The sequence below is a fragment of the Drosophila biarmipes genome, chromosome X, assembly GCF_025231255.1.
Source record: "Drosophila biarmipes strain raj3 chromosome X, RU_DBia_V1.1, whole genome shotgun sequence".
Lineage (NCBI taxonomy): Eukaryota > Metazoa > Arthropoda > Insecta > Diptera > Drosophilidae > Drosophila > Drosophila biarmipes.
Window position 1 is genome coordinate 3924314 of NC_066611.1, and position 18667 is coordinate 3942980.

At 44.0% G+C, this 18667-nt stretch overlaps 1 protein-coding gene across 1 annotated transcript in view; it reads right to left on the reverse strand.

Annotated features, from left to right (window-relative positions):
• The window catches only part of LOC108033056 (uncharacterized), a 94710-nt gene that overhangs the window by 63140 nt on the left and 12903 nt on the right, over positions 1 to 18667 (reverse strand). The window contains exon 3 of the mRNA XM_017107186.3: positions 8628 to 8657. The gene's annotated coding sequence lies outside the window, so the exon portion shown is untranslated. The remainder of the gene's footprint in view (positions 1 to 8627; positions 8658 to 18667) is intronic.

Below are 18667 nucleotides of genomic sequence, written 5' to 3' on the forward strand. Positions count from 1 at the left end.
ACGAAGCTCTCAAAGTGCTCGAATCCAAGTTCGATCCGAAGGGTCCGGGTGTGCTTGCAGCTTACACGAATTAATGGCACTTGACCAAAGGTTGACCTTCCCCTTATTTTTTCATCAGCGGGCGTTTTATTTATTTTTATACTTTGGACTGCTTTTAATGGTGTTTAAATTTGTAAGTTTAGTAACTAAAGTTACAACTATTAATGTTTTTCAAGGCTATTTTTATTTAAGGGAATACTTTAGGACCTTTTGTAATCCTTCACTTTTAGCTGCTGATTTTCCGTAATATTTTCTAAATCAGGGATTCAAAAACATAACTATTGGTGATTTTTATTTTTAAAAGACTTATGTGAATTTTACTTATACACATAGACATTATAAATACCATACTTGATTTGCGATTGATAAATCTAGAAAGCCAAAGCTACAAATATTACTTGAAATCGTTTGGAACGGCTTTTGCAATTTCTGGGAGTTTAAAAATGTGAAGGCCGCCGACTGATAGCTGCTGAGTCGCCAGAGACGTGCACCCCTTCACCTGGGCAAGTCAAAGGTCAAGTGCAACTACGATTCGCCAGCAATTTGCCATCGCCGTTCGCCTTCTGTTATTTTTCTCCCCCTTTTTCGGCATCGTATTGCTAAATGCCTTCATTAAAAGCGGCAAGTGCGCAGTATGCTCCCAAAAACGCAGCCTGCGACTCCGACGACCTTACCTTTTCCCCAGGTGGGCGGTGGGTGGGCCTTCCAAGAAGCGAAAACAAAGAGCACGTGCAGCACAAAGGCGGCTAAAAGTACTCAGCCCGCAAAGGTAAAAGCTGGCTGTCTACACAGAGTGGAAAAATAAATATCTGAAATCAAAAACCTGTTCTGAAAGCTGAGTTTATTGAAGGATTTCTTGGTCTCGTGTTTATCCGCCACTTTATTTAACACCTTATTAGGATGATTGGCATAAAAATACCTTTTGCAAAATGGTTAAGCTTTTCCTACAATTTGTTTTAGCTCGAAGGCAATTTTATGAAATATATATTTTTTTAAGTTGTTAACTTAACATATGCTTTTCCCAGTGCACGTGTGTGCCAGTTGCATATGGACAGCTGACATTGCCGTCGTGGAGAAGCCTTTTCCAAGGTGGGCGGTGGGTGTCGAGTGGGAGGGATCGCAGCTGTTGTTGTTCTGGCCCGCTTCCTCGGGCTCCGCGTCGCTTTGTCCTTTTATGCAGCATTTCTAAGCCAACTGACAACATGAAGGGCCACCGCCGCCCCCTATTTTCCACTTTTTTTCCGCCCCGTTTGCCACCCCCTCACTAGGCAATTGGCCGTGTCGCGCGGGGCACTGTGAAATAGGCAACACTTGTGGAGAAATGCGGGTCTTGCGAAAGGGTTTGCCATCTGTTGATGCAGCCAGGGGCGGCCCAGCCCAATCCCAGCCCTCGCAATCAAGGCCGCGGCTGCCATGCACACGTGGTCCCAAAGTGGAGCCTCCGAAAGGTGAGCACTCCGAGTCCCTGATTGGATTTAATAGCGAAAGGCTTTTCACGTGCGGATCGCGACTTTCGGCACGCTTGTGTCAATGCTGTCAGGCAAAAATCGCAATACTTTGGTATAAATTGAAATCTGTTGTTGCACACCAGCAACTTAAATCATTTCTGCTTGTAACTCAAAGGAATAAACTGGACACCTTTTGATACCCACAGAAAAAACCATTTCGAGCTGAATAATGCCCAATGTTTTTGTTTAATTTGTTTAAACTGTTAATACCATTACTGGATATTAGATACCATTACATACTTAATAAATATTATATTACGCTTTTAAAAAATTTAGGTAATAAATATCCATTGTAGGGCTAACAAAGTTTTTTTGTTTTATAAGACATACTTCAAATGCCAAAATAACACCCTACTTCTATATTTCATACCTCTCAGTGGTTCTAGCTCGCTAAAGCGCCTGCTGGCCATTTATCATTTTAACTATCGCTAGTCAACCAATCAAAGCCCCGGGAGCCGTATCAGTTTGCAAATTAATTGGCCACAGATGCACATACATGCAGACCGCTCAGCGAGCGTTTTCCGTTTGCCAGCTGTGAGCGCACATCGCATCAATTAGATGATCGCAGCCAGCAATCAAATCAATGGCACAAAGGAGGCCAAGGAGGCCAACATCCCGTGGCCCGAGGCCCGCAAGGATCCAGGACTCGGAGCTCGGATTCAGAGCCGGGTGAAATGGCGGGGGAATACAGTTAGCCAGGTGCATTTATCAATTTAGCTGAGCCCCGCAGCGCAAATGCCAACAATGCCGGCCAAGAGACACAATATGACACGGACGGAGGTCGGGGCACGGGGCACGGGGAACGGGGATCAAGGCAGCTGCAGCTTGGCCCAAACAATGATGGCTAACAAACTGAAGACGACACGGACAAACAGAGAAGCATCCACCGCTGCACAGAGAGAAAAATCAACGAAATTCATCCAGTTGCTGGTACTTCTCAATCCATCCAAATTTTTTTTATATATAAAGTTACATATTTCAAACCATAAGTTTGTTTTTTATAAAAGATGACCTATGCTATTTTGGGTCAGCTATAAAGCTAGAATATCTTAATATTGTAGTCCAAAAATAATTGGGCTTTGAATATTTTTATGAATGTGCCTAAAAGTATGCTACTATATTTTTGGAAGTGGGATACTGCATACTTCTGAACACCTCTTTGCTTGATTTTAATTTTTATTTAATTTATTTAATTAACATCTTTATTTAATATAATCCAGGAACAGATCTAATTAAAGCCTTTAACCTAAATGTTTTCTTAAGTAAATAATCTCTTAATTATAAATTATAATTAGTTTTCAACTTGGTATATAGGAGTAGATCAAATTACGACTAGTTTCAAGTAAATAATATATTCATATTAGTCTCTTAGGAGCAGCCCAAAATGTCTTCTTTTGAGCCTGCGAATTGGGATAGCCCCCTGTAATCTCCGGGCTAGACGATTACGGTGGGCAGACTTGATTTTAAAAATATATAAATAATATATTTATAATCAGATTCAGATTTATATACATTTTTTAAGTTTCCAGAAAAAGTATCTTATCTTTGCACTACTCTATAAAGACACTTATGCTATTTCGGATAAAACTTAAGAGATGCCAACTGCAGTGCTGGAAAATCGGTGTATATATTCAGAAATACGACCCTGCATACTTTATTAGTTTGGTTTAGTTCCAGCTTTAAACATCGAGGAGGATTATACAAGTTCGCAGAGCAAGTATCCCCCTTTCGCCCCGTGTAATAGCTTACTTCCGGCAGTTTGGCAGGCACTCGGCGCAGTTGCATTCGTCTCTAGCCCAACAATGGGCTCCTGCTGCTCCATGAATCCTGGCCCTGCACTTGCACCTTCGTGTACACCTGCTTCTGCACCTGTATCTGAATCTGAATCCGAGTCCAGCGAGACAATGGCCAATTGTACGGCCGGGCCCGTCCTGATGCGAACATTGTAATTAATGCCTGGGGCGACGGGGATCTTGGATCTTGGACTACTAGGCATTGTTTGGCCCCGAGAAACAATGGCGACAACAGAGCCCAGTCGCTTTGGCCCTGGCCCCAGACAACAAAAACCAAACAGAACAACAACATTGTCAAGAACAAACTGAAAACAGGCCAAGAGCGATAAAACAACAGCTTAAGCAGGGCGCTCCATCATCACAGGTCGTCATCCCAGTTCGAGAACTGGCAAACGCTGATGCTTCCATCGAGAATGAAATGTTTTATTAAAGCCCCCTCCGAAAACATCAGCAACAGCAGACACAACGATGCCAAAATCGGATTATATATGCATATAGAAACTGAATCGCATGCATATATGTACACGGCTTAGGGGAAACGAGTGTGTGTGTGCGACCCGGAAAATATTTAATATCTGGTGAATATGGAAAGCAATCGCCAATTTCCGCTTTTACTGCCCCTAAAACCCATCGAGGTATTCTTCTGAAATTTTTATCCAGCATAATTGGCTCTGCGAGTGAAATAAACATATTTAAAAATGTATCGTTATTTTATTTGGACAGCGAGCATGTGCGCCAAGCTAACGACATTGAGAGGTTTTAAAATATTTTAAATAGCTCAATTTTAAAGGTAAACAATATATTCCCTTGCGGATAATCTAGACTTAGGTGTGATTTAAAAAGTATAGCCATTCACCCTGTTTTTCACGTCTTAGCCATAGGATATAGTTCCGATCAGCAAGAATATTTGTCCTCTTTAGAGTAGACATAAACAATATGTTTAATATTTTTGTAAGCTAGAAAGCTGATTGCTCCTCTCGCAGCTATAGGACTATAAATAGTCAATAAATCACTCACCTATCGAACTGACATCTTTGGCTCTTTGATTAAATTCAATTAGTTTAGTTTGCATTGAAAGTAAGTGCTTTATTCCGCCTCTTTCCTGGCCGAAATGTGACCACTTCTGCAGCTGACGCGAAGTGAAAGGCAGGAAAGTAGCAAAGCACTTTGCCAAAATCAATAATTAGTCTATTGAATATCACGCATACGCCGCACTGACCGCACAGCTGTTGACAAAACTGTTGAATACCCCGAACCTCGGCCGGTTTTGTCAATAAATCAGAGCTTAATTGGCATCTAATGTGCAATTCGCTGGCCAGTGCAGCAAAATGGCCGGCAATGCATATTTAATGGCTCAGCATTATAACGACATTATTTGGATGCTAATTACAGTAGACCAAGTGGGCAAAAACACCAGGCGAAAGCCGCAAAAAACAACTGGCTATAATGCCGCCGGCGTTTCCCCCGGAAAAACCTCAAAATCCCACAAAACACCACGGCAATTTAATTTTCGGCCAAACGCTCTGCCACTTGAGGCAATTTAGCATTTCGCCCACTCTCCGCCAGCGTGTGGGGCAATCAATAAATCTAATGAAAATTTCTTCGCCTCGGCCTGTCAGCAAATCGAACTTGTCCTCAGCCTACACTGGGCGAAATCCTAAGTCGCGGCTTGAACAAGTGTCAAGTGTGTCTTTAAGTGAGCTCTTATCGTAGACAAAATGTAATTTATTGATAAGCCAAGTGAGCGAGCAGCACATGGCCGCGGGGAACACTGTCACAAATGAAGGGGGATTATGGGGACTTTAAAAGCATATTGTTTCTTGGGATTTTAGAGGAGATTTATCACTCGGAAGGACCTATGAGAATCTAGGCGTTAAAAAGTTATAGTAAAATAACAAATCTACACGAACAGAAAAAGGTTGGTACTCGTCACTAGGTAGCAGGGGATATTGGCTGAAAAATAAAATTCTGGTTGATTTCCAAAGGACAAGGACTACAAATTATTGAACTTTCGAACTTTCCTAGCCAGAATTCGGCGCAGTGCACGGCCACGACCACGTCCTTGCCCATGTCCATGTCCTGGCCCTCCGGCTTAGCGTGCAATTCAATTAAAGTTGCATAAGGCCATCGGACAATGGCTCCTCCGCGCTCTCCTCCGCACTTTGGCCGAGTGAAATGTTCACTTTGATTCGCCCCCCTTTGAGCAATCTGCCGCCCAGTCTTGTGACAAGAATGAATGAACAATGGCTTCGGTGTCCTTGGCAGCCCGGGGCCCAAACATTGGGATGAAAATTAACGATTTGGGTTTCGGCTCCGCAGCCCTGCAAGGCGAATGCCGGGGCTGCCAGCACACACATATTAAATTACCAAGTGGCAAGTCAATTGGCATATGTCGGCGTGCCACACAGGACCACTTGCAGCGGCTGCGGGCGGCGGGCGGCGGGCGGCCGAGTTGCCAAGTTAAATGGAGTCAGAAATGTAAATTTCATTTGCCAGCTGAGATGGAGGAGGAGCACTTTCGCCACCGCAAAAATGGAGGGCCGGAGGACGCAATTAGGGGGCGGGCAGCGGCTGTGGGCGTGGCTGTCGGCGGGGCCAAATTACAGTTACCAGCTGTTGCGCCCAAGTCGCAGGACTTTGTCTACGGCCCCCGGAGAAAGTAGACCCCAAGTACACCCCCTCAAACAATTTCCGCCAGCAACATGTGCTTCCAGTTCGCCACCGCACGGAAAACCCACAGATTTTGGCAAGTGAATCGATGGGAAAGCGAAACAGAGCACATCAAATACCTGGTAAAAATGTGTGTTCCCTATCGAAAAGGTTTTCCCATCGACTGAAGAGGAGAAATAAAAGAGGTTGTATTACATCAAACTATATTTCATGCCATGTGTATGTGTCAATCTAACTAATTTATGGTTATAAATGGGTATACTTTATAGGGCCCAAAAGGGAGTGGAGTGTACTTAATGTGATATACAACGCAGTATACTATATGCCTTATCGGGTTGGAAACGCCTGCCAGTCCCTTACCTTCTCAAGAACTCTGAACACCCAGACTCCCCACAAATACCCGGCATAAAAATAGGAGCCGTAATGAATTTGTTGGGGAAAATCTGGTGAAACGCATTTTGCGGGAAACAGCCAGTAAATGACAAAAGACATAATTTCATAATTAAGTGCACAGACAGGGAGGGATAGAAGGAGGGAGGTACAGAGGGAGAGAGAGCTATCGACAGGGAGAAAAGAAGATTTTCCTTTGTTTTGCGGGCCATTAGCAAGTGGACTAATGATCTACCGAAAGCGGCGAGCTTCTGGCTCAGGTCGTAATTAATGGCAAGCGCAGGAGGGGCGGCAAAATGGCTGGGAAACTTTGCCGGCAAACACTGGGAAATGAGGCAATTTCCCAAAACTCAGAACTTCGAGCCGAGCAATGGCAGCGAGTTCATTCTTCAGTCTGTCAAATAGAGATTCCGTAATTGTCCGGGGGTTCGAGTCGCAGGGGTCCAATGGGGATCCAATTGTGCGGATGATATATGCATGGGCGAAAGCTATAAGTCCGTATTCCTCAGATACGGCTCTTTAATTACAACTGACGGCAGGTCCATTGGATGAAAGGGATTGAAAATAGCAGGTGATCTAGTTAGAAGGGGCTTGATTAACCATATATTAGGGTTGAAAATGCCTTAAACAGCAGTAGACGGTGTTGATTAAACCATCCTGCAATTGTGACCTGCTCAACCGAAGCGAGAGTGATCAACTGGCATGTCTCCCTGATTGGTGCACTCTCAGCCCTCGTGGAAAACCCCCGGAAAATCCCTCAAACATGTGTTCTATTCGCCGCTCAATCGAGCTGTTTGGCGGGAAAACTGCTGTTGCTCTTGGCATCGGCTTTTACAGTGCTTTTTGTGTTTTTTTTTCCTGCCAGCTCTGCATTTCGCCCAATTGGAAAATAGATATAGAAGGGGGAGTATTGCCAGGGCCTGGTACTGGTACGATATCGTGGCAGCTGCGTCATTTTGGCATTTGGCAATAAGCAAATAAATAAATAAATCATTTGTGTGCATAGCCGGCGATACATATCGCCAGATATAGATATGGCCGGGAGTTGATAGGGTATGTGGTGGGCCTGGCATGTGTGCCATCCCACAGAGTGGCTGTACTGTGCGCCACCTTCCACTTGAAAGCGGCGGAGGAAATGGGACTTGACTGCGTTGACAGCAGGCGGCGCCAAAGCGGCTGACTGCCTGTCCACCTCCGCCTCCGCAGAAATGGCACACATGGCGTATGCTCGATTTGCCTCCTCTGCGATTATGAATATGTTTTTCCTGGGGGCCACTAAACATATTTCATGTCGCCTGGCACTTTTATGACTCACACACACACTCGTGTGCATCTTCGTAAAACACTATTTTTAGGCAGTTAACAAAGAGTCAAGAGAGTTTCCATTTGCGAGATGAAATGAAACGAAACCCGCAGAAAGTGGCAGGGAAAGCGTGTTTTTAAAAGCAATTTGGCTAGTGGCATTTTCTTTTGTGTATTCCCGATTCCGTTTTTCCGCTTCATCGTCGTAGTCGTCTTCATCGTCGTCGTCGTCGTCGTCGTCGCCTTTCAAGTGTCCATCAACATGTTTGACAAGTGCGCTGATTTGGCCCCTCACTCCAAGGAACATCCCACCCAGCATTGTCTGTGTGAGTCATTATTTGGCCATGCTTGCAATTTCCGCTGCCCAGCCATCCCCGCTCCGTTCCCGATGCCGATTTCCCCGCCCGGAAGTTGTTAGTCGGGCCAGGGCCATGTTATTTCGCCCAGCGCTCCTCCAACAACCCTAATGAATAATGCAAAAGTCTCTGGGGGGAGCACGGAAGTGATGTAGCAGGTAACCCCAAAAAATAAGGTTGCAAAAACTGCCAGTGAAGGCGGGAGCGAGAGGCAAGCTCTCGCCAATAAAATATTTAAATCGAATTCTTTGCCAGATAAGGGGGAAATAATTCGTGGAGTCTGCTTTAAAACTGCAGACGATGATCGCCTGTCCACTGCGCTGCTCGCTGAGATTATTATCTTAAGGTTGTCTCCTCAGCGCTCTTCTCTGCGCTTCTAATCCTCGACACCTAAGCAGTGCTCAGCAAAAGCAATTTGGAAAAGGTTTGATAAAACTGCGCCCCTCTCCGCGCTTCTCACTCAGTACAGATAAGCTTGTTTCATTAAATCCTTTAGAAAAATACGTTGAAAATCTTTAAAATTATAGAAGCGATTGAGCACTCAAAGGATAACTTAGAAAAATACTTACATTTTCCAAGCTCAAGAAAAGATATAGGCCCTGTAAAGATAAACCATTGAATAATGTCAATTTGGCTGTCAAAGTAATGCAAACAATTTGTAAAATATACAACAATTAAAATGGATTAAAACCCTGTTATTATTGTTTTTTATTTGCGACAACCCCAATCACAGTATTTCCCTGCCCTCAATTCGACCGAATGTTTATCAAGTGTTAATCCAGTCCTTTCGGTGCGTAAGCCATTGGTAAACGAAACCAAGAACTAGGTAAACATTTCCCATTTCGGGACAATTAATCAAATATTTTTTCATTGAATTTTCACGAGAGTCAAGCTGGCGGGCGACAAATGTTGAACTAAGCCATATCACATGACCGTGGCCCAGGTTATTCTGGGTCCCGTCCCCGGGGCGTTAATGGGCCAACTGACAGACAGCCCGATTGATGGATGACATGTAGGGGGTGGGGTAGGTTGCAGGGGCGAGATAGGATGGTCTATTCGAGTTATGCGTGTTCGAGTGTGAGGGCAAAAACAAGGCGCTATATGTAAGTTTCGCTGGATACAAGCCCCAGTTCGCTCGTACATCCATATATCTCAGCTGATGCCTCTCGCTTGTCATAAATCGCATTTGTGCATTTGCATTAGATGCAGCTCGTTGGTTGCAATGAGCAACAATGTCAAACTTACTGCCGCCATCGCCATCTGCATGCAAATCTGGCCGGGATGCTATGCAAATCCTGTTTTACAGCCACCAGACTATGACTATGACTATGACTATATATAAATGTGCTGTATATGCATGCTTGGCTTAAGACCGAAGTCTGGTCTATATCTATACGGATATACGGACTATATAGCTGGATGGCTACATGGCACCATCTTTGGCTTCGGATTTGGCTAGGGGACTGGGCTTTTATTTTGATTTTATGGCATACGACGGACATAAAATATGAATGGATTAACGCACACACTCGCACGCTGACATGCACAATGCAGCAGGCAGGCGACAAATGTGTCACTTTTTAATCCTTCGACGTCCTTAAAGATACTTTGTACACGCTTTAGGATTCAATTTGGCTTAGAGGATGCTGAATTTACTGTTATCGTTTTTTTTATGGAAATATGTAAATGATATATGTATATATAAATCACAACATGTACTGAAGAAGGGAGCTTGTATTAATAACTTAAGTAGCCGTAGCCCAGCTATACAGAATGAGAAGCGCCGAGGAGGGCGCAACATGCTTGATTTAATTCCTGAGACTTTGTGTGTCAATATCTTGGTTCCTATTTCCACAGCAGCCTTTGGAAAATTCTTTTGTATCCGTGCAGTGCTTTTCTGAGTGTGTGTGGGCTGGTGTTCGATGTGTGCGTGTGTATCTGTGTGTGGCGCTTGTCGTGTGTTTATTTTATGCCACATCGCCTCGTGTGACATCATTCAATTGACATAACGATGACTGCGCGAACTTATCAACTCGCTTTAAAGGCGAAGCGATGCCTGATGCTTTCTTGAAATTTACCTCTTTTCCGTTTTTACCATTTTCCTCTCCTTGTCACCTTTGCCGCCACAGTTCGTTTACGGACAGACGTCGCAATTCGTTTTTATTTTTATTTCAGCACTGTTTCTTTTAAAGTTTTTCTTTTATTTTTGGGTTAACGCCTTGAGCGAGCCGTAAACAAGACTGCAGGGAGTTTTCCACACATACATACAGTAGAGTTCCGAGAAATAAAATCTATTGATTATGATTTAAATTGTAGTCAAACATTATCTTATTTTGAAACGTTTTGGACAGATCAGTTGTTGAGTGTCATTGTAAATATAGTAAATATAGGACTATAGTACTTAATTTTGATACTACAAAAATTAACAAAAATTTAGCGAGGCTCTTCTGTACTAGCATATTCTTCTGTACAGTATATTCACCTGCTTCCCTCGTCTTTTGCGCCCCGCTATTTTACATTTAACTGGAAAATGTTGTCCCTATTACCAGCCAGAGGAAATGCTTTCCAAAAAGGTAAAGTTCATCAAAAACGTGACCGGCTTAAAGTGAACGCTGCGGCGCATAAATCAACAATAAATGTTGAAGAACAAAACAAAAATGTGGGGAAAAACCAAAACAGAAAAGCAAGTTTCATACATTTTTGTACTTTTTTGGCTGCGTTTTCTGTTTGATTTGCGGAAAACGTAGGACAGGGGCGGCGGCAGGAGGGTCAAGAAAGAGGGTGGTGCGGGCGAGACGAGACCCAGTTTGCAAAGTAAACAAACGGCAAATGAAATGCCGCCGCCGACGTCCGTCGACTGAAACTATTAAAAATGAAATGGGCTCTGCGGAGAGCGGCAGCGCCCCCTTCCCTTCGCCCAACGCCGCCCCTGCATTAGTTCCACCTCCCCCTCGTCCAGTTGAATGGACCAGGCGTGGGGACAGTGGGCATTGGGACAGTGGGCCTCGCAGACGATGCCGCCGTCGGCCTTTTGCATCTATAATGCATATAAGCACGCAGCATGGAGGGCTGCGACACGGGCGTCGTCGGAGAAGGGGTCCTAGGACAGGGGTGTTTATCTATTTACTCATGTGCATATATGTACAGCAATGCACATAGGCACACTGCACACACAAATGTGGTGTTTCGAAATCACTTTTCCTTGCACCCGAAAGTATGCAATAATACATTTTATTACTTTTTTGCCATTACCTTAATTACTTTCGCAAGTTGAGCTGTGCAGATTCTAAGCTTGAAAATTATAAGGAAGATTTTATGAAATTCCCCTGACACCGCCAACTTTCACCGAAGTTGGACAAAGCCGAGACTCCTGAAGTTTTCACCGCAAAAACCTTAATCTTTTGTGAAACTTTTTCAACGTGCTTTAAAGTGGTCACATCAACGAACAAGTTTTGTTTCAAGTGTACACATTTTTTTTTTGATTTAGCTCAGTTTGTTTTATATATGAGTTTCATACGTTCATATCTCCCCGCAGATATGTTCATTTGCATACGCTTTGCACATTGCCAGGTTTTCCAAGCGTTTCAACGAAACTTGAAGCATTATGATGACCTATATACGGTCGTATATATGGCCGGCAGTGTGCAGTAAAAAAGTGCGTTTCAAAACAATAAGGTGCTCTTAAAGCCGATGTATGACGTATTAATAACTAATAGGTAAATAATAAAGAAATGCATTCTTTGGTAAATTTAAGTGTACATTTTTATTTTAGTTCAACTTTTTCGGACGAAAAGGATCGAATTTTATTGAGGAGGTCCCTTGTAATGGCGTAAACCGAACACCGAATGTGAATATCTATTTGCACGTTCACCACTCATGACACGCACTGTACTCCTGCTGCATATAATATATGCGACAGATAACTGCACTTGATGCACTGCAATAACTTGGCTAAAGGAGCGCAATGAGCCAGTGTGTTTATGAAATATGCAAAGGACACAAAATCGCTCGCACTTTGCAGTCACATTCTGGCGTTAAGCCACCTGCCACTTAACATTTCTCCACTTTGGCCGCTCTAAAGACCCCTGATTGCTCCGATCGATGGATCGATTTGTGGCACGTACGCATGGGCCCGAGGTGAAGTCCTCGTCCCAAGTGCAAGGGTGAAGCGCTGGCCATGATTGATGGCGGCAAATAGAAATGGAAACCCTTTTAAGTGGCGCAAAATGAGTGGGAATTTGTCTGGGAATCCATGTAAATGCCATGTCATAAGTCAAAGGCTAAGTCCTCGCAGAGCTGCTGCTAGAGTGTCCAGAAATTACCATTCCGGGGACATCTCTTAACTCGGGCGGATCGAAGCCCGTAGAAAGCGACTCCCCTCGCTTTTACCCACTGGGCAAACAGCAGATGAATGCTTTGTGTCCGGCGCTCGCCTAATTTGTTTTTCTTTCGAGTTTAATTTGAAACCTGGACAACAGCGCCTTAGCCTTGGTTTTTGGTCTCGGCCAACGCAACAGTTTGCTCAGTGCAAAGACCAAAAGCAAATTTTCCCTTCAGTTTCCCCAGCGCCAAGAAGGATGGAGTGGAAAATGCTGGCGCTGCGTGCTCGGAAAATGTGTTTATTTAGGATAACTTAACTGATTGTTGTTCCTGCTCTCGTGCCCATTCTTCTCGCCAACTCGCTTGTTGTTCTTGGCCAGTTGACAATTGGCCCCGGAGAAAGGCGATGGGCGCCAAAGTGGGCGGCGAGGGGGCGTGGGCGGACGAGAAAGTGGGCGGCTGGCAGGACAATGGGCACTCGAAGGCGCGCCACGTGCACACAAAGCGCATTGTGGGAAAACAGCAAGGCAGGGCCACAGCAAACAAAAAGAAACAAGTTGCGAGCTGCTACATTTCCCGAGATTCGAGACTAGATGATACCCGGTGTTTAGGGGAAACTACGAGCAGAGAAAAAGTTAGGCCATTGTTGTCGAATTTCCAGGCTTTGTCGGAACAACTCCTGTTGAGCTTAAACTTTATTTGAGATCAGGAATGTGTGCTTCAGACTCGAGATATTAAGGTACAGTTTAATAACATATAAAAATCGATTCCTTTTTATAATAATTCTAAGATATTAAGCCAAGGAACTGAGCCCGAAAATTCAATTTTAAAGTGAAGATCAAGTATACAAATGTATAACAAGCAATTTAAACTAGTGTTAAAAATCATTTTGTTATACAATTTATATCTTATTTTCTTAAAGATATACTCTACCGATCACCGATTGGCAGGTTCTAGGCAAAAGCTTTAAATAGGAATTATAAAAATTCAAAAATTATTTTTAAACGTAGGTACTGAACCTAAATATTCCATAGTACATAGATAGATATTTATTATAAAAGTATATTATCAATGTGAGTGATAAGCAATCATTTTTTATCAGACGAATTCCCTTTCTCTGTAATCCTTACGATCACGGACTCATTAATATACTCCACATATCCCTGATTGTCAGGTCTAGGAAAAAGCTTAAACAAGTAAATATAAAATTTCTAAGATATTTTGTAAGCTTGAGACTGAGCCTCAATATTAAATTTGAATGCGAAGATATAATCACTTATTATAAATGTTAATAATAAGAAATAGTGCACCTATCAGATTAATCTTGCAGGTTTTTTGTTATCTTTGAGAGCGTGGACTCATGGATATACTCCACCGATCCCTGGTACTAAAAAGCAAAACAAAGTAGGGCCAACAATGCGGCAATGACAACGGGGGGGATATGAATCCGCGACCTCCGTGGAAAAAATTCGCAGCCAAGTGACCCACAATTTCCGCCCGCTTGCCCCCGAGCCCGCCCACTTTTCCGCCACCACCCCTCCCGTTGGCACTTTGTTGCTATTGTTGCCGCTCTGTAATAAGCAGTAAATACGCTGAGGGCAGCGCAGTCGAGGGCCATAAATCAACGGATGAAGGCAAGGGGGCGTGGCAGATCGGGGGCGCAGTGGGCGGGGTCAGAGTAAGGGAGAAAAATGAAGGCGAGCGAAAAAAAGCAAGCGCGCTAAAAGAAATCACAGTAATTAATTAATATGCCTGGGTGTTTGTGTGCGTCGAGTGGGCCTCATAAATTAATTGCCGACGCCCTTTGTCTGGCCATGCCCACAGCCGCCGCTACTCCGCCCCGCCCACTGCAGCGCCCTCTGCCGGCGACAGACAACAGCACTTAATCAAAGGATTCTTTTCCTTTTTCACACTCCTTTTTTCCTTTTAATTGTCCACGTAAGTCGCTTTGCATTTGTTTTTCTTAGCTGTTAAATATTTTTTATGGCCGGGATTAATACGGCAGCCACGAGGAAAGCTGCCCGCTCTGCCGCGCTAACCGAGCGGAATTCGAAATGAATTTTTTGTGGCATTTTATCAAAAGACAAGCATTTCGAGGATGGAAACTCTGAATACTGCAGGCGTAATCCGTTTTCAAGTGGCGCACAAAGGTATGTGGGAAGTCGTGGGCACGGCACGACTTATTAGCTTGAATGAGGCGAAAAATGCTTTTGAAAATATGTAATGAATACATGATAAGATATGCCCTTCTGCCTTTTAATTATTAGTATGGAGCTCCCAATTTCCGAAGAAAGGCTTTGGTCACCCAAAAATGCACTTCTAAAGCGCATATCGTGATCAATTTATTTCCGACTTCGACCATAAAAGTATTTAATATACACTTCTTTAAAATTGTATAACATTTAATTATTTCTGTGCCCTCAAATACAAGTTTAATCTTGCCAAACACGGAAAACTGCTTGCAGTAAGCAGTTCCATGCTTGCAAGCAGTGCATTATGATTAGCTTAAGTAAATTTAATCTCCATGCGCCGTGGAAGCTCTCCCACGAGATGAATATTTAAGCAAATTATGCCCATTGCCGCACCGCTGGCCAAGGGAGAAGAATAAATCGTGGCTACATATTCGGCCCGGCATCATCTTCTGCCCGGGGCTAATCCCACCCGATCTGCGAGCACAGGTGCTGCAAGTCACTCGTCTCTGGCAGCACCGTTAAGTTTGAATTATGGCGCACATGTGGCTGCTGGGATGCCCCTTTATCCTCCGGCTCCCCTCATCCACCTGCCCCCACACCATCTCCTCCAGCGAGCGTGTCCATGAAAATCTGACACGCATAAATCCTGCCCAGAAAAAGAAGGAGGAGGAGAGGACGCCGGCGAAGCAACAAGAGCTGGGCAGAAAAAAATGAAGTGGCAACTGCGGCAGGCAACGGGAAACGGAAGCGGAAACAACGTAAGCGGAAGCGCATGTCTAACAAGTTGCTGAAACTATGCGGGTCGGCCAGCACTGGGCGAAAAACTATCCTCGGAAGCTCAAAAGGCAGCATTAAGATTGTTTCGGTTCCTGAGCAAACCGTAGTGTTAAGTATTTACTAAGTTATAACCATAGTTGAAAAGAAAAATTAATTTATAGTTGGAATATTTTAAAAATTACTTTTTTATTATGTAAGGACATCAAATTAAAGCTTATGGCGCCCAACGTGGGCCGCTTACTATATACACATATCTAACGGTATTTTTCCAGCTCCACAGAAGGAGTTTAAATTTTATATCTCATTACATAATAACTATCTGCCTAATGATGAATTCCTTGACTCAAGATGATATATTCCCAAGTGTAGTGGAACAGCAAAACGGACCATGGAGTGGAAAAACAAGAGGCAGACAGCGAAACCGAGTCCGAAGTTGGAATAGCGCGAATGGCCCCCAAATGTGATTAGTGCACACGGCAAGTGGCCGAAACGGTTAAACGGGGAAACTGGGGAAAGTTCCCGGGCAGCAGGTGCTCTCTTCCCCTCCTCCACCCCTCCCATTAACCCCTTAGCCACCCTTTGAAGCAAACATATGTAGCTGCATATCCGAACAGATGTACGCCTGAATTTCTCCCTTTCGCTGGCGCAACAAAGTTGCTAAGACGTTGCACAGTTCAGTTTCAGTTTCAGTCTGGTAAATCCTTTTTATGCCATGTCCTTGTTGCTTCTGCCTGTTTTTTTTGTTGTGGTTGCTCCCGCAGCTTCAAACCCCCTTGCAGCCCCCTGCCATCCGCCCCTGGCTCACTGTTTGTTTGCCTACTTTTAGTGTTTAGCCAACGTCGCATAAAAATAGAACAGCAGCCACTGAAAAACATCACTAGTCCATATGGCACAGTGGGTGGAACAGGCAAAGTTCTGAGAAAGAACTATTTGAAAATAAATAATCTCAAACGAATCAAATTCGTTCGAGGTTTAAATTGAAATCGTACGTCAAGGCTTAGCAATCCATTTTCGTAAAGCATATCCTTTTGTTGGGATTGTATCAAGTTTATATCGATTAAGCGTGGTACAATAATGTATGGGCGCCATAAATTATTGTCTCAATAAAACACACAGCACCAAGACAGTTTATTTGGCAAATGGTTTAATAAACAAGTGGCACAACCCAAAACGTGGTTCCTAATCCCCTTAGAACCCACTGTTAGTAAATTGTGTGGTCTGGGCCCGCTGTCTCACTCACTGCACTCCCCCCAAATAATGAACTTTGAACCACTGTGCGTGGGGATCATTGCATTTTGCGGTTGCCACTGTGGTCGCGTTACCCAGCACAGAACTCTCCTGCTGGTTGTCGTCTGCGTAAAGGCTTAAAGTATTACAGTTACAGTAGTTGCCAGACCCTGCCACGCCCCCGGCCCGTGCCACGCCGCCTTCCCTGCTGCGACAGAAACTCAGCTAAGCCAAATGTTGACGACGACGTTTGCTGCTTTTGGCTTTCGGCTTTGGCTTCGTTTCTACTTTTCTGCTTTCTACACGAGGAGAAATGGGTGCCGGAGAATAAGTCAAGGATTTCGTAGTAAATACTATACATTTATGGCCCTCAAGTTATATTATCATATTAGAAAAGTTATTGAGAACAGAAGATATGTTAGTTCGATTACGAGATAGGATAATTTATTAATTTCTAATGGATTGTCGAGAGTGCCCTAACATTATTTTATAATTTTATTTAAAAACCTAATATTATTTTTGTTATTTTTTATTTAATATAAGTAACTGATCTTTAAAACATGTTTTAATGTATTGTTACTTCTTCCCCTAAAAACTGGTATTTCCCCTTCAAAAAACCAGCCAATAGACCGACCATTTCAATACAATTTCTCTCAGTGCACCCTTCTCAGCGCAATATGAGCAACTTTTTGTTGCTGCTGCTGTTGTAGTCACAACAAATTGCTGTAAGCTGTGAAACTAATCTTGGCAGTTCTTTCCCTTTTTCAACCCCACTTTTTGGGGGGAGCTTGGGCTGGGGCAAAACTACTTCAGCGGATTACTTTCGGATAGTTTTGTTTCCCTCCACTGGGTTTATTTTTGGCGGGTCCTTGCAGGGGGACTGGTTCGGGTTCTGCACACTCTCATTAGCCGCGAATAATTTGAGCTACCCCCTTTGCGGACGCGCAGGATATTTCGACCGTCTACCTGGTGGACCTTTTGACCTCACGTGCGGCGCCACTTGGCCAATTTGCGTAGCATACTTACCAGCTCAGCGCTAATAAGCGGTCAACTCGACACACAAAAGGCGTTTACCAAGGGCACACAAACGTGTATGTACTTACAACATAATGTGCAAATAATTGATTGCCCGTTGGTATTACCAGTTTTTCCTTTTCCTCGATTAATGGGCGCTAAGTCCATCGGTTGAATGAGTTATCAAAGGTATTGAGCTCGCTGAGTGGACATGACTTTGACCCAAATACAAGGCTCTTTAATTATAAGCAATAATTCAAAGGATTAGCTGTCCCAATGGCTTTTTTAAAGGCGAATGAAATATGAAGTATATCTAAAAAACCATGGGTATCCATGATATAAAAATTATCAAAGTCAATTCAATTTCAGGCAACCGCCCCAGGACTCCCCCATAAATTAATCCACACCAGTCACACCATCGAGGCGCACATACATATTCGAATATTTTCCGATTTGCTGCAAATTGAACCATTTCCATTCTATTTTCGGCTGCAATCCCTCAAGGATTTCCACTCCATCACGACTGTTCAGCCATTCCCATTGAGAGAGTGCAGCGACTGACTCAATTTACCTTATCGATATGGCCCCGATTCCCCGAGTGAATCTAATAGAATAAACCAATTGCAAACATACTGGGGGGGGGGGGGGTCCCGGAGTGGGCGGGAAATGGCCAGGCGAAAGGTGGACGCTGGACGGTGGGCTGGGGACCCCGGAAAAACTGTTGCCCATGTGATGACAGGCTCAAGTTGTCGTTGTTTTGCTTTTTGCTTTCGTTTGCCTTGGCTGCTTTCACTTTGTGCATTTCCGTCAAGCGGAAATTCGCGTAAATTGCCGGCATGTCCACTGTGGAAAAGTGGGGCGGTGGGGGCTGGCTGGGCGGGCGGAAAAGTGGGCGGTTCCGAAGCAGAACGGAAGTTGATGCAAGTCTAGAAACGAGTGCCAAATGCCGGAAGCCCCTGGCACACTTGGACGCAGGACACGGAGACAGGGAGTCGCAATGGAAGGCGGAACGAAACTGTTTGCAATGGCCGACGACAAATGCAATTTTCCCGGGGACTTGGCATCACGAAAAGGGAAAA